The 12,320-nt window shown below is 41.4% G+C and overlaps 1 long non-coding RNA gene across 2 annotated transcripts in view; it reads left to right on the top strand.

The window, feature by feature from the left end:
* The window catches only part of LOC139762359 (uncharacterized), a 38,262-nt gene extending 30,706 nt beyond the window's left edge, over positions 1–7,556 (top strand). For both annotated transcript variants that reach the window (XR_011715700.1, XR_011715699.1), the window contains one exon: positions 6,618–7,556. This is a non-coding gene — a long non-coding RNA (uncharacterized lncRNA). The remainder of the gene's footprint in view (positions 1–6,617) is intronic.
* The last annotated feature ends 4,764 nt before the right edge of the window (positions 7,557–12,320 follow it).

Here is a 12,320-nt window from a genome sequence, read left to right as displayed (position 1 = left end):
GGAAGTGAAGTGTTTTAGATATCTGGGAGTGGATCTGTCAGCGGATGGAACCATGGAAGCGGAAGTGGATCATAGGGTGGGGGAGGGGGCGAAAATTTTGGGAGCCTTGAAAAATGTGTGGAAGTCGAGAACATTATCCCGGAAAGCAAAAATGGGTATGTTTGAAGGAATAGTAGTTCCAACAATGTTGTATGGTTGCGAGGCGTGGGCTGTGGATAGAGTTGTGCGCAGGAGGATGGATGTGCTGGAAATGAGATGTTTGAGGACAATGTGTGGTGTGAGGTGGTTTGATCGAGTAAGTAACGTAAGGGTAAGAGAGATGTGTGGAAATAAAAAGAGCGTGGTTGAGAGAGCAGAAGAGGGTGTTTTGAAATGGTTTGGGCACATGGAGAGAATGAGTGAGGAAAGATTGACCAAGAGGATATATGTGTCGGAGGTGGAGGGAACGAGGAGAAGAGGGAGACCAAATTGGAGGTGGAAAGATGGAGTGAAAAGGATTTTGTGTGATCGGGGCCTGAACATGCAGGAGGGTGAAAGGAGGGCAAGGAATAGAGTGAATTGGAGCGATGTGGTATACAGGGGTTGACGTGCTGTCAGTGGATTGAATCAAGGCATGTGAAGCGTCTGGGGTAAACCATGGAAAGCTGTGTAGGTATGTATATTTGCGTGTGTGGACGTGTGTATGTACATGTGTATGGGGGGGGTTGGGCCATTTCTTTCGTCTGTTTCCTTGCGCTACCTCGCAAACGCGGGAGACAGCGACAAAGTATAAAAAAAAAAAAAAAAAAAAAAAAAAAAATATATATATATATATATATATATATATATATATATATATATATATATATATATATATATATATGTACAGAGGGGGTGACTGTATTGTTGACTGGTTGGTAAGGTTATTTAATGTATGTACGAGTCATGGTGAGGTGCCTGAGGATGGGCGGAATGCTTGCATAGTGCCATTGTACAAAGGCAAAGGGGATAAGAGTGATTGCTCAAATTACAGAGGTATAAGTTTGTTGAGTATTCCTGGTAAATTATATGGGAGGGTATTGATTGAGAGGGTGAAGGCATGTGCAGAGCATCAGATTTGGAAAGAGCAGTGTGGTTTCAGATGTGGTAGAGGATGTGTGGATCAGGTGTTGTCTTTGAAGAATGTATGTGAGAAATACTTAGAAAAACAAATGGATTTGTATGTAGCATTTATGGATCTGGAGAAGGCATATGATAGAGTTGATAGAGATGCTCTGTGGAAGGTTTTAAGAATGTATGGTGTGGGAGGCAAGTTGTTAGAAGCAGTGAAAAGTTTTTATGGAGGATGTAAGGCATGTGTACGTGTAGGAAGAGAGGAAAGTGATTGGTTCTCAGTGAATGTAGGTCTGCGGCATGGGTGTGTGATGTCTCCATGGTTGTTTAATTTGTTTATGGACGGGGTTGTTAGGGAGGTGAATGCAAGAGTTTTGGAAAGAGGGGCAAGTATGAAGTCTGTTGTGGATGAGAGAGCTTGGGAAGTGAGTCAGTTGTTGTTTGCTGGTGGCTGATTCATGTAAGAAACTGCAGAAGCTGGTGACTGAGTTTGGAAAAGTGTGTGAAAGAACAAAGTTAAGAGTAAATGTGAATAAGAGCAAGGTTATAAGGTACAGTAGGGTTGAGGGTCAAGTCAATTGGGAGGTAAGTTTGAATGGAGAAAAACTGGAGGAAGTAAAGTGTTTTAGATATCTGGGAGTGGATCTGGCAGCGGATGGAACCATGGAAGCGGAAGTGAATCATAGGGTGGGGAAGGGGGCGAAAATTCTAAGAGCCTTGAAGAATGTTTGGAAGTCGAGAACATTATCTCGGAAAGCAAAAATGGGTATGTTTGAAGGAATAGTGGTTCCAACAATGTTGTATGGTTGCAAGGCGTGGGCTATGGATAGAGTTGTGCGCAGGAGGGTGGATGTGCTGGAAATGAAATGTTTGAGGACAATATGTTGTGTGAGATGGTTTGATTGAGTAAGTAATGTAAGGGTGAGAGAGATGTGTGGAAATAAAAAGAGTGTGGTTGATAGAGCAGAAGAGGGTGTTTTGAAATGGTTTGGGCACATGGAGAGAATGAGTGGGGAAAGATTGACCAAGAGGTTATATATGTCAGAGGTGGAGGGAACGAGGAGAAGTGGGAGACCAAATTGGAGGTGGAAAGATAGAGTGAAAAAGATTTTGAGTGATCGGGGCCTGAACATGCAGGAGGGTGAAAGGCGTGCAAGGAATAGAGTGAATTGGAACGATGTGGTATACCGGGGTTGACGTGCTGTCAGTGGATTGAACCAGGGCATGTGAAGCGTCTGGGGTAAACCATGGAAAGTGTGTGGGGCCTGGATGTGGAAAGGGAGCTGTGGTTTCAGTGCATTATTACATGACAGCTAGAGACTTAGTGTGAACGAATGGGGCCTTTGTTGTCTCTCCTAGCGCTACCTTGCACACATAAGGGGGGAGGGGGTTGTTATTCCATGTGTGGCGAGGTGGCGATGGGAACAAATAAAGGTAGACAGTATGAATTATGTACATGTGTATATTTGTATATGTCTGTGTGTGTGTATATACATGTGTATGTGGGCGGGTTGGGCCATTCTTTCGTCTGTCTCCTTGCACTACCTCGCTAATGCGGGAGACAGCGACAAAGCAAAATAAATAAATATATATATTTATTTATTTATTTATTTATTTATTTTGCTTTGTCGCTGTCTCCCGCATTTGCGAGGTAGCGCAAGGAAACAGAAGAAAGAAATGGCCCAACCCACCCCCATACACATGTATATACACACACGTCCACACACGCAAATATACATACCTATACATCTCAATGTACACATATATATACACACACACACACACACACATATATATATATATATATATATATTCTTTTTCTTTCAAACTATTCGCCATTTCCCGCATTAGCGAGGTAGCGTTAAGAACAGAGGACTGAGCCTTTGAGGGACTACCCTCACGTGGCCCAATTCTCTGTTCCTTCTTTTGGAAAAAAAAAAAAAAAAAAAAAAAAACGAGAGGGGAGGATTTCCAGCCCCCCGCTCCCTCCCCTTTTAGTCGCCTTCTACGACTCGCAGGGAATACGTGGGAAGTATTCTTGCTCCCCTATCCCCAGGGATAATATATATATATATATTTTTTTTTTTTTTTTTTTAATTTTCCAAAAGAAGGAACAGAGAAGGGGACCAGGTGAGGATATTCCCTCCAAGGGCCTGTTCTCTGTTCTTAACGCTACCTCGCTAACGTGGGAAATGGCGAATACTTTGAAAAAAAAATATATATATATATATATATATATATATATATATATATATATATATATATATATATACATACATATATATATATATATCTCAGTCTCTCCTGGTACTTCCTCACACAGGTCTCCTTCCCAAGCTCACTTACTCTCACCACCCTCTTCACCCCAACATTCACTCTTCTTTTCTGAAAACCCATACAAATCTTCACCTTAGCCTCCACAAGATAATGATCAGACATCCCTCCAGTTGCACCTCTCAGCACATTAACATCTAAAAGTCTCTCTGGAAAAAGGTGAGAACAATGGAAGTAAGGGGAGTGGGGGAGGAATGGGATGTATTTAGGGAATCAGTGATGGATTGCGCAAAAGATGCTTGTGGCATGAGAAGAGTGGGAGGTGGGTTGATTAGAAAGGGTAGTGAGTGGTGGGATGAAGAAGTAAGAGTATTAGTGAAAGAGGAGAGAGGCATTTGGACGATTTTTGCAGGGAAAAAATGCAATTGAGTGGGAGATGTATAAAAGAAAGAGACAGGAGGTCAAGAGAAAGGTGCAAGAGGTGAAAAAAAGGGCAAATGAGAGTTGGGGTGAGAGAGTATCATTAAATTCTAGGGAGAATAAAAAGATGTTCTGGAAGGAGGTAAATAAAGTGCGTAAGACAAGGGAGCAAATGGGAACTTCAGTGAAGGGCGCAAATGGGGAGGTGATAACAAGTAGTGGTGATGTGAGAAGGAGATGGAGTGAGTATTTTGAAGGTTTGTTGAATATGTATGATGATAGAGTGGCAGATATAGGGTGTTTTGGTCGAGGTGGTGTGCAAAGTGAGAGGGTTAGGGAAAATGATTTGGTAAACAGAGAAGAGGTAGTGAAAGCTTTGCGGAAGATGAAAGCCGGCAAGGCAGCAGGTTTGGATGGTATTGCAGTGGAATTTATTAAAAAAGGGGGTGACTGTATTGTTGACTGGTTGGTAAGGTTATTTAATGTATGTATGACTCATGGTGAGGTGCCTGAGGATTGGCGGAATGCGTGCATAGTGCCATTGTACAAAGGCAAAGGGGATAAGAGTGAGTGCTCAAATTACAGAGGTATAAGTTTGTTGAGTATTCCTGGTAAATTAGATGGGAGGGTATTGATTGAGAGGGTGAAGGCATATACAGAGCATCAGATTGGGGAAGAGCAGTGTGGTTTCAGGAGTGGTAGAGGATGTGTGGATCAGGTGTTTGCTTTGAAGAATGTATGTGAGAAATACTTAGAAAAGCAAATGGATTTGTATGTAGCATTTATGGATCTGGAGAAGGCATATGATAGAGTTGATAGAGATGCTCTGTGGAAGGTATTAAGAATATATGGTGTGGGAGGAAAGTTGTTAGAAGCAGTGAAAAGTTTTTATCGAGGATGTAAGGCATGTGTACGTGTAGGAAGAGAGGAAAGTGATTGGTTCTCAGTGAATGTAGGTTTGCGGCAGGGGTGTGTGATGTCTCCATGGTTGTTTAATTTGTTTATGGATGGGGTTGTTAGGGAGGTAAATGCAAGAGTTTTGGAAAGAGGGGCAAGTATGAAGTCTGTTGGGGATGAGAGAGCTTGGGAAGTGAGTCAGTTGTTGTTCGCTGATGATACAGCGCTGGTGGCTGATTCATGTGAGAAACTGCAGAAGCTGGTGACTGAGTTTGGTAAAGTGTGTGGAAGAAGAAAGTTAAGAGTAAATGTGAATAAGAGCAAGGTTATTAGGTACAGTAGGGTTGAGGGTCAAGTCAATTGGGAGGTGAGTTTGAATGGAGAAAAACTGGAGGAAGTGAAGTGTTTTAGATATCTGGGAGTGGATCTGGCAGCGGATGGAACCATGGAAGCGGAAGTGGATCATAGGGTGGGGGAGGGGGCGAAAAAAAAAAAATATATATATATATATTATTTTTTTTTTTTTTTATTATACTTTGTCGCTGTCTCCCGCGTTTGCGAGGTAGCGCAAGGAAACAGACGAAAGAAATGGCCCAACCCCCCCCCCATACACATGTATATACATACGTCCACACACGCAAATATACATACCTACACAGCTATCTGGATATCTGGAGTGGACATGGCAACAATTGGAACCTTGGAAGTGGAAGTGTTATAGGGAAGATGAGGGGGCAAAGGTTCTGAGAGCATTGAAGAATATGTGGAATGAGAGGACATTACCTGGGAGGGCAAAAGTTGGTATGTTTGAAGGTATAATAGTTCCAACAATGTTAAGTTCTTGCAAGGTATGGGCTATAGATGAGGATGTGTGGAGGTGGATGGATGTGTTAAAAATGTAATGTTTAGGGACAAGTAAGTAATAAAATGTTCATAAAGAGGTGTGGTAATAAAAAGAGTGTGGTTGAGAGAACTGAAGAGGCCGTGCTGAAATGGTTTGGCCTTATGGAGAGAATGAGTGAAGAGAGGTTGACAAAAAAGATTTACGTGTCAGAAGTGGAGGGAACAAGAAGGGGGAGACTGATTTGGAGATGAAAAGATTTTGAGTGATTAAGACCTGAACAAGCAGGAGGGTGAAAGGCTTGCTTGGGATAGAGTGAATTAGAACGATATGGTACACAAGGAGCCAATGTGCTGGCATTGGACTGAACCAGGGTATGTCAAATGGCCAGGGGAAACCTTGGAAAGGTCTGTGAGGCTTATTTGTGGATAGTAGGCTGTGCTTTTGGTGCATTACACACAACAGCTAGAGAATGGATGTAAGCAAATGCAGCCTTTCTTCACTTGTGCCTAGCACTACTTCACACATACGAAAAATGGCAATCAAGTATGCAAAATAGTCCAAATTTGTGCAGTCACTACTGATCTTCAATTACCATTTTCATTCCAGTGTCATTTCTCACCTTTTCCCAAGTACAATAGTTGTTGATATTTGTCAACCAATACTTTATTTTCTGTCAGTCCGAGGATTGTAGATTTTGTCAGTGATTTCCCTGTAGTCAGTATCATTTATTAATTATTCATTCTCAGTTGCAAAATTCTGTATTCATTTAGGGAATTTTTTAGTTAAGGCTTTGGAATTATTATGACTAAATAGTAAACCATTAAATATAAATATTAGTGTGACTTGATTACTGAAAAGCATTTTTACCTGTTTGGTATGAGAGCCCAAAGTGCTTCAAGAAGTAAGAATTCTTGTTCTTTATAAGGCAGACATTTTCAGAATTTTGTGTTTATGTTCTCAAGCACTTTATTGAAATGTGTACATTGTAGGATGGCGTATTCAGGGCTATAATATGATTAGGCCAAGGTTACTCACAATATCTTTTCATGTTAAGAAATATTGTTGCAGTGTACCCTTTTACTATTTCCAGATGATTGTGATAGCGAAGTGGTCTAAGTCTTAACAGGTTACCCACAAGTTGAGCAAGCATCAGTGGTATCTGGAGATCCCAATACAGCACATAATCATCATTGAATATCTTTAGCCAACTTATACAGAGGACCAGGAGGTGTTGAGCTGAGCAGTGATGTATTGAATAACATCAGCATCTAAGCTTGTGGTTGTATCATTGAAGCTACTGCGTTGCTTCAAGAATGACTTCAGTAACTTTGATGAAAATGTTTTTTGTTTGTAGTTCTATATAACATTAGTGATGAACCTGCATCTCTCTTATTTCAAGATATTGTGCATTACTTATGAGCTGAAAACAATATCATTTATATTTTATTGGAAAGATAAGATACTGCCTTAAATTTTGCTTGATGATAAGTTTTTCATGTTTTGCTTTAATTTTATGACCCTAGGGTTTAGTACAAAATTTTTAGTGTTGTATTAATATTAACAGATAATTTTCAGGCAGTTGTAGCACCTTCAGTATTGGATTTCATGAAAAATAGTATCTCATTTTGTTTCTCAGTATATATACTCACATTTGGTTTCCTTTCCAAATTTAGGTGTGAGAGTTATGTAATAGTAATAGGTTGGAATATTAAGCACCAGTAGTCAGTAAGAGCATAAAGTCGGAGCCTCTGGAAAAACTGCGCTAGAGTTACCCTGTTAGTGTACCATTAAGGGTGAGGCATGAAAAGGCTAAGAGGTGGCACTTGAGTTTACCTGTTATGGAGACTCTTTTGCTGTAGCCACTCCCTTAAGGAAATTCCCAAAGGGAAAGGGCATCAGAAATGTAGATAGATCTACCATGAACTTCTTTCGGACATATGATATCTTTTCCAGTATACGCCATATTTCCAACATTTAAGTTTCCCTCAGTGGCATGTCGAAAATGTGATCTACTTTATCGTTGCTTTTATGATTAGTTTTATTACCAGAAATTTCAAAATGATATTACAATAATCAAATATGGTATGTCATTTGGAAGCAGGGTAGGAGTAATTGTAATTCAATTGAAATGTAATTAATTACAGAAATATTGTAATTAAAAATAAAATTGAGGTAATTGTAATTGCAAAAGGGGAGGAAAGTGGTACTGGTAATCTTGTAAAAGCAAAGGTGGGCAAGTGGTACATTTAAAGTACCAGTGGGAGTGGATATAAATAATGGTGGTTGTGGTATAATTCATGAAAAGGACAACCTTGACCTTTCCGAAACAAATATCTGTCTGATAATTACAAAAACAAAACATTATCCCTGGGGATATGGGAGAAAGAATACTTCCCACGCATTCCTCACATGTCGTAGAAGGCGACTAAAGGGGACGGGAGTGGGGGGCCAGAAACCCTCCCCTCCTTGTATTTTGACTTTCTAAAAGGGGAAACAGAAGAAGGAGTCATGCGGGGAATGCTCATCCTCCTCGAAGTCTCAGATTGGGGTGTCTAAATGTGTGTGGTTGTAACCAAGATGAGAAAAAAGGAGAGATAGGTAGTATGTTTGAGGAAAGGAACCTGGATGTTTTGGCCCCGAGTGAAACAAAGCTCAAGGGTAAAGGGGAAGAGTGGTTTGGGAATGTCTTGGGAGTAAAGTCAGGAGTTAGTTAGAGGACAAGAGCAAGGGAAGGAGTAGCACTACTCCTTCCCTTGCTCTTGTCCTCTCACTAACCCCTGACTTTACTCCCAAGACATTACTCCTGAAACAGGAGTTGTGGGAGTATGTCATAGAGTAAAAGATAGTAAATTCTAGATTGATATGGGTAAAACTGAAAGTTGATGGAGAGAGATGGGTGATTATTTGTGCATATGCACCTGGGCATGAGAAGAAAGATCATGAGAGGCAAGTGTTTTGGGAGCGGCTGAATGAGTGTGTTAGTGGTTTTGATGCACAAGACCGGGTTATAGTGATGGGTGATTTGAATGCAAAGGTGAGTAATGTGGCGGTTGAGGGAATAATTGGTATACATGGGGTGTTCAGTGTTTTAAATGGAAATGGTGAAGAGTTTGTGGATTTGTGTGCTGAGAAAGGACTGGTGATTGGGAATACCTGGTTTAAAAAGAGAGATATACATAAGTATACGTATGTAAGTAGGAGAGATGGCCAGAGAGCATTATTGGATTACGTGTTAATTGATAGGCGCGCGAAAGAGAGACTTTTGGATGTTAATGTGCTGAGAGGTGCAACTGGAGGGATGTCTGATCATTATCTTGTGGAGGCGAAGGTGAAGATTTGTAGGAGTTTCCAGAAAAGAAGAGAGAATGTTGAGGTGAAGAGAGTGGTGAGAGTAAGTTAGCTTGGGAAGGAGACTTGTGTGAGGAAGTACCAGGAGAGACTGAGTACAGAATGGAAAAGGGTGAGAACAAAGGAGGTAAGGGGAGTGGGGGAGGAATGGGATGTATTTAGGGAAGGTAGTGAGTGGTGGGATGAAGAAGTAAGATTATTAGTGAAAGAGAAGAGAGAGGCATTTGGACGATTTTTGCAGGGAAAAAATGCAAATGAGTGGGAGATGTTTAAAAGAAAGAGGCAGGAGGTCAAGAGAAAGGTGCAAGAGGTGAAAAGAGGGCAAATGAGAGTTGGGGTGAGAGAGTATCATTAAATTTTAGGGAGAATAAAAAGATGCTTTGGAAGGAGGTAAATAAAGTGCGTAAGACAAGGGAGCAAATGGGAACTTCAGTGAAGGGGGCTAATGGGGAGGTGATAACAAGTAGTGGTGATGTGAGAAGGAGATGGAGTGAGTGTTTTGAAGGTTTGTTGAATGTGTTTGATGATAGAGTGGCAGATATAGGGTGTTTTGGTCGAGGTGGTGTGCAAAGTGAGAGGGTTAGGGAAAATGATTTAGTAAAGAGAGAAGAGGTAGTAAAAGCTTTGCGGAAGATGAAAGCCGGCAAGGCAGCAGGTTTGGATGGTATTGCAGTGGAATTTATTAAAAAAGGGGGTGACTGTATTGTTGACTGGTTGGTAAGGTTATTTAAGGTATGTATGATTCATGGTGAGGTGCCTGAGGATTGGCGGAATGCATGCATAGTGCCATTGTACAAAGGCAAAGGGGATAAGAGTGAGTGCTCAAATTACAGAGGTATAAGTTTGTTGAGTATTCCTGGGAAATTCTATGGGAGGGTATTGATTGAGAGGGTGAAGGCATGTACACAGCATCAGATTGGGGAAGAGCAGTGTGGTTTTAGAAGTGGTAGGGGGGTGTGTGGATCAGGTGTTTGCTTTGAAGAATGTATGTGAGAAATACTTAGAAAAGCAAATGGATTTGTATGTAGCATTTATGGATCTGGAGAAGGCATATGATAGAATTGATAGAGATACACTGTGGAAGGTATTAATAATATATGGTGTGGGAGGCAAGTTGTTAGAAGCAGTAAAAAGTTTTTATCGAGGATGTAAGGCATGTGTACGTGTAGGAAGAGAGGAAAGTGATTGGTTCTCAGTGAATGTAGGTTTGCGGCATGGGTGTGTGATGTCTCCATGGTTGTTTAGTTTGTTTATGGATGGGGTTGTTAGGGAGATGAATGCAAGAGTTTTGGAAAGAGGAGCAAGTATGCAATCTGTTGTGGATGAGAGAGCTTGGGAAGTGAGTCAATTGTTGTTCGCTGATGATAAGAGCGCTGGTGGCTGATTCATGTGAGAAACTGCAGAAGCTGGTGACTGAGTTTGGTAAAGTGTGTGAAAGAAGAAAGTTAAGAGTAAATGTGAAAAAGAGCAAGGTTATTAGGTACAGTAGGGTTGAGGGTCAAGTCAATTGGAGGTAAGTTTGAATGGAGAAAAACTGGAGGAAGTAAAGTGTTTTAGATATCTGGGAGTAGATCTGGCAACAGATGGAACCATGGAAGCAGAAGTGAATCATAGGGTGGGGGAGGGGGCGAAAATTTTGGGAGCCTTGAAGAATGTTTGGAAGTCGAGAACATTATCTCGGAAAGCAAAAATGGGTATGTTTGAAGGAATAGTGGTTCCAACAATGTTGTATGGTTGCGAGGCGTGGGCTATGGATAGAGTTGTGCGCAGGGGGGGGTGGATGTGCTGGAAATGAGATGTTTGAGGACAATATGTGGTGTGAGGGGGTTTGATCGAGTAAGTAATGTAAGGGTAAGAGAGATGTGTGGAAGTAAAAAGAGTATGGTTGAGAGAGCAGAAGGGTGTTTTGAAATGGTTTGGTCACATGGAGAGAATGAGTGAGGAAAGATTGACCAAGAGGATATATGTGTCAGAGGTGGAAGAAACGAGGAGAAGTGGGAGACCAAATTAGAGGCGGAAAGATCGAGTGAAAAAGATTTTGAGTGATCAGGGCCTGAACATGCAGGAGGGTGAAAGGCGTGCAAGGAATAGAGTGAATTGGAACGATGTGGTATACCGGAGTCGACGTGCTGTCAATGGATTGCACCAGGGCATGTGAAGCGTCTGGGGTAAACCATGGAAAGTTCTGTGGGGCCTGGATGTGGAAAGAGAGCTATGGTTTCGGTGCATTATTACATGACAGCTAGAGACTGAGTGTGAACGAATGGGGCCTTTGTTGTCTTTTCCTAGTGCTACCTCGCACATATGAGGGGGGAGGGGGTTGTTATTCCATGTGTGGCGAGGTGGCGATGGGAATAAATAAAGGCAGACAGTATGAATTATGTACATGTGTATATATGTATATGTCTGTGTGTGTATATATATGTGTACATTGAGATGTATAGGTATGTATATTTGCGTGTGTGGACGTGTATGTATATACATGTGTATGTGGGTGGGTTGGGCCATTTCTTTTCTCTGTTTCCTTGCGCTACCTCGCTAACACAGGAGAGCGACAAAGCAAAATAAATAAACATAAAACATTATATGAACTCAAGATCAGTCCCCAAAAGAACAGAGCAAGAAAATTATGCCAGTGGATATTTATGCCTTAAAGGAATTTGTGATTGTTCTCAAACCTTTTCATGAGGCAATGGATATTGTGAAGGGGCAGAAGGTAACCATATCTGCTATTGGACAAGTGATTCAGGGATTTAAACACTAACTAGAGAATCTAATTCATAATCATATTTATTTATTATACTTTGTCACTTTCTCCCTGCATTAGTGAGGTAGTGCAAGGAAACAGACAAAAGAATGACCCAACCCACCCACCCCACATACACATGTATATACATAAAATGCCCACACACGCACATATACATACCTATACATTTAAACGTATACTTACACTTACATTCACAGACATATACACATATACACATGTACGTATTCATACATGTTGCCTTCATCCATTCCTGCTGCCACCCCGCCACACATGAAATGGCACCCCCCCCTCCCCCCATATGCACATGAGGTAGCACTAGGAAAAGACAACAAAGGCCACATTTGTTCACACTCAGTCTCTAGCTTTCATGTGTAATGCACCGAAAACCACAGTTCCCTTTCCACATCCAGGCCCCACAAAACTTTCCATGGTTTACCCCTGACGCTTCACATGCCCTGGTTCAATCCATTGACAGTACGTCGACTCTGATATACCACATTGTTCCAATTCACTCTATTTCTTTCACGCCTTTCACCCTCTTGTATGGTCAGGCCCCAATCGCTCAAAATCTTTTCCACTCCATCCTTCCACCTCCAACTTGGTCTCGCACTTCTCATTCCCTCCACCTCTGACGCATATATCCTCTTTGTCAATCTATCCTCACTCATTCTCTCCATG

This window comes from Panulirus ornatus, chromosome 43, assembly GCF_036320965.1.
Source record: "Panulirus ornatus isolate Po-2019 chromosome 43, ASM3632096v1, whole genome shotgun sequence".
NCBI classification, from domain to species: domain Eukaryota; kingdom Metazoa; phylum Arthropoda; class Malacostraca; order Decapoda; family Palinuridae; genus Panulirus; species Panulirus ornatus.
Note: the sequence above shows the minus strand (reverse complement) of the source record. Positions and strands in the feature narration are given on the sequence as shown.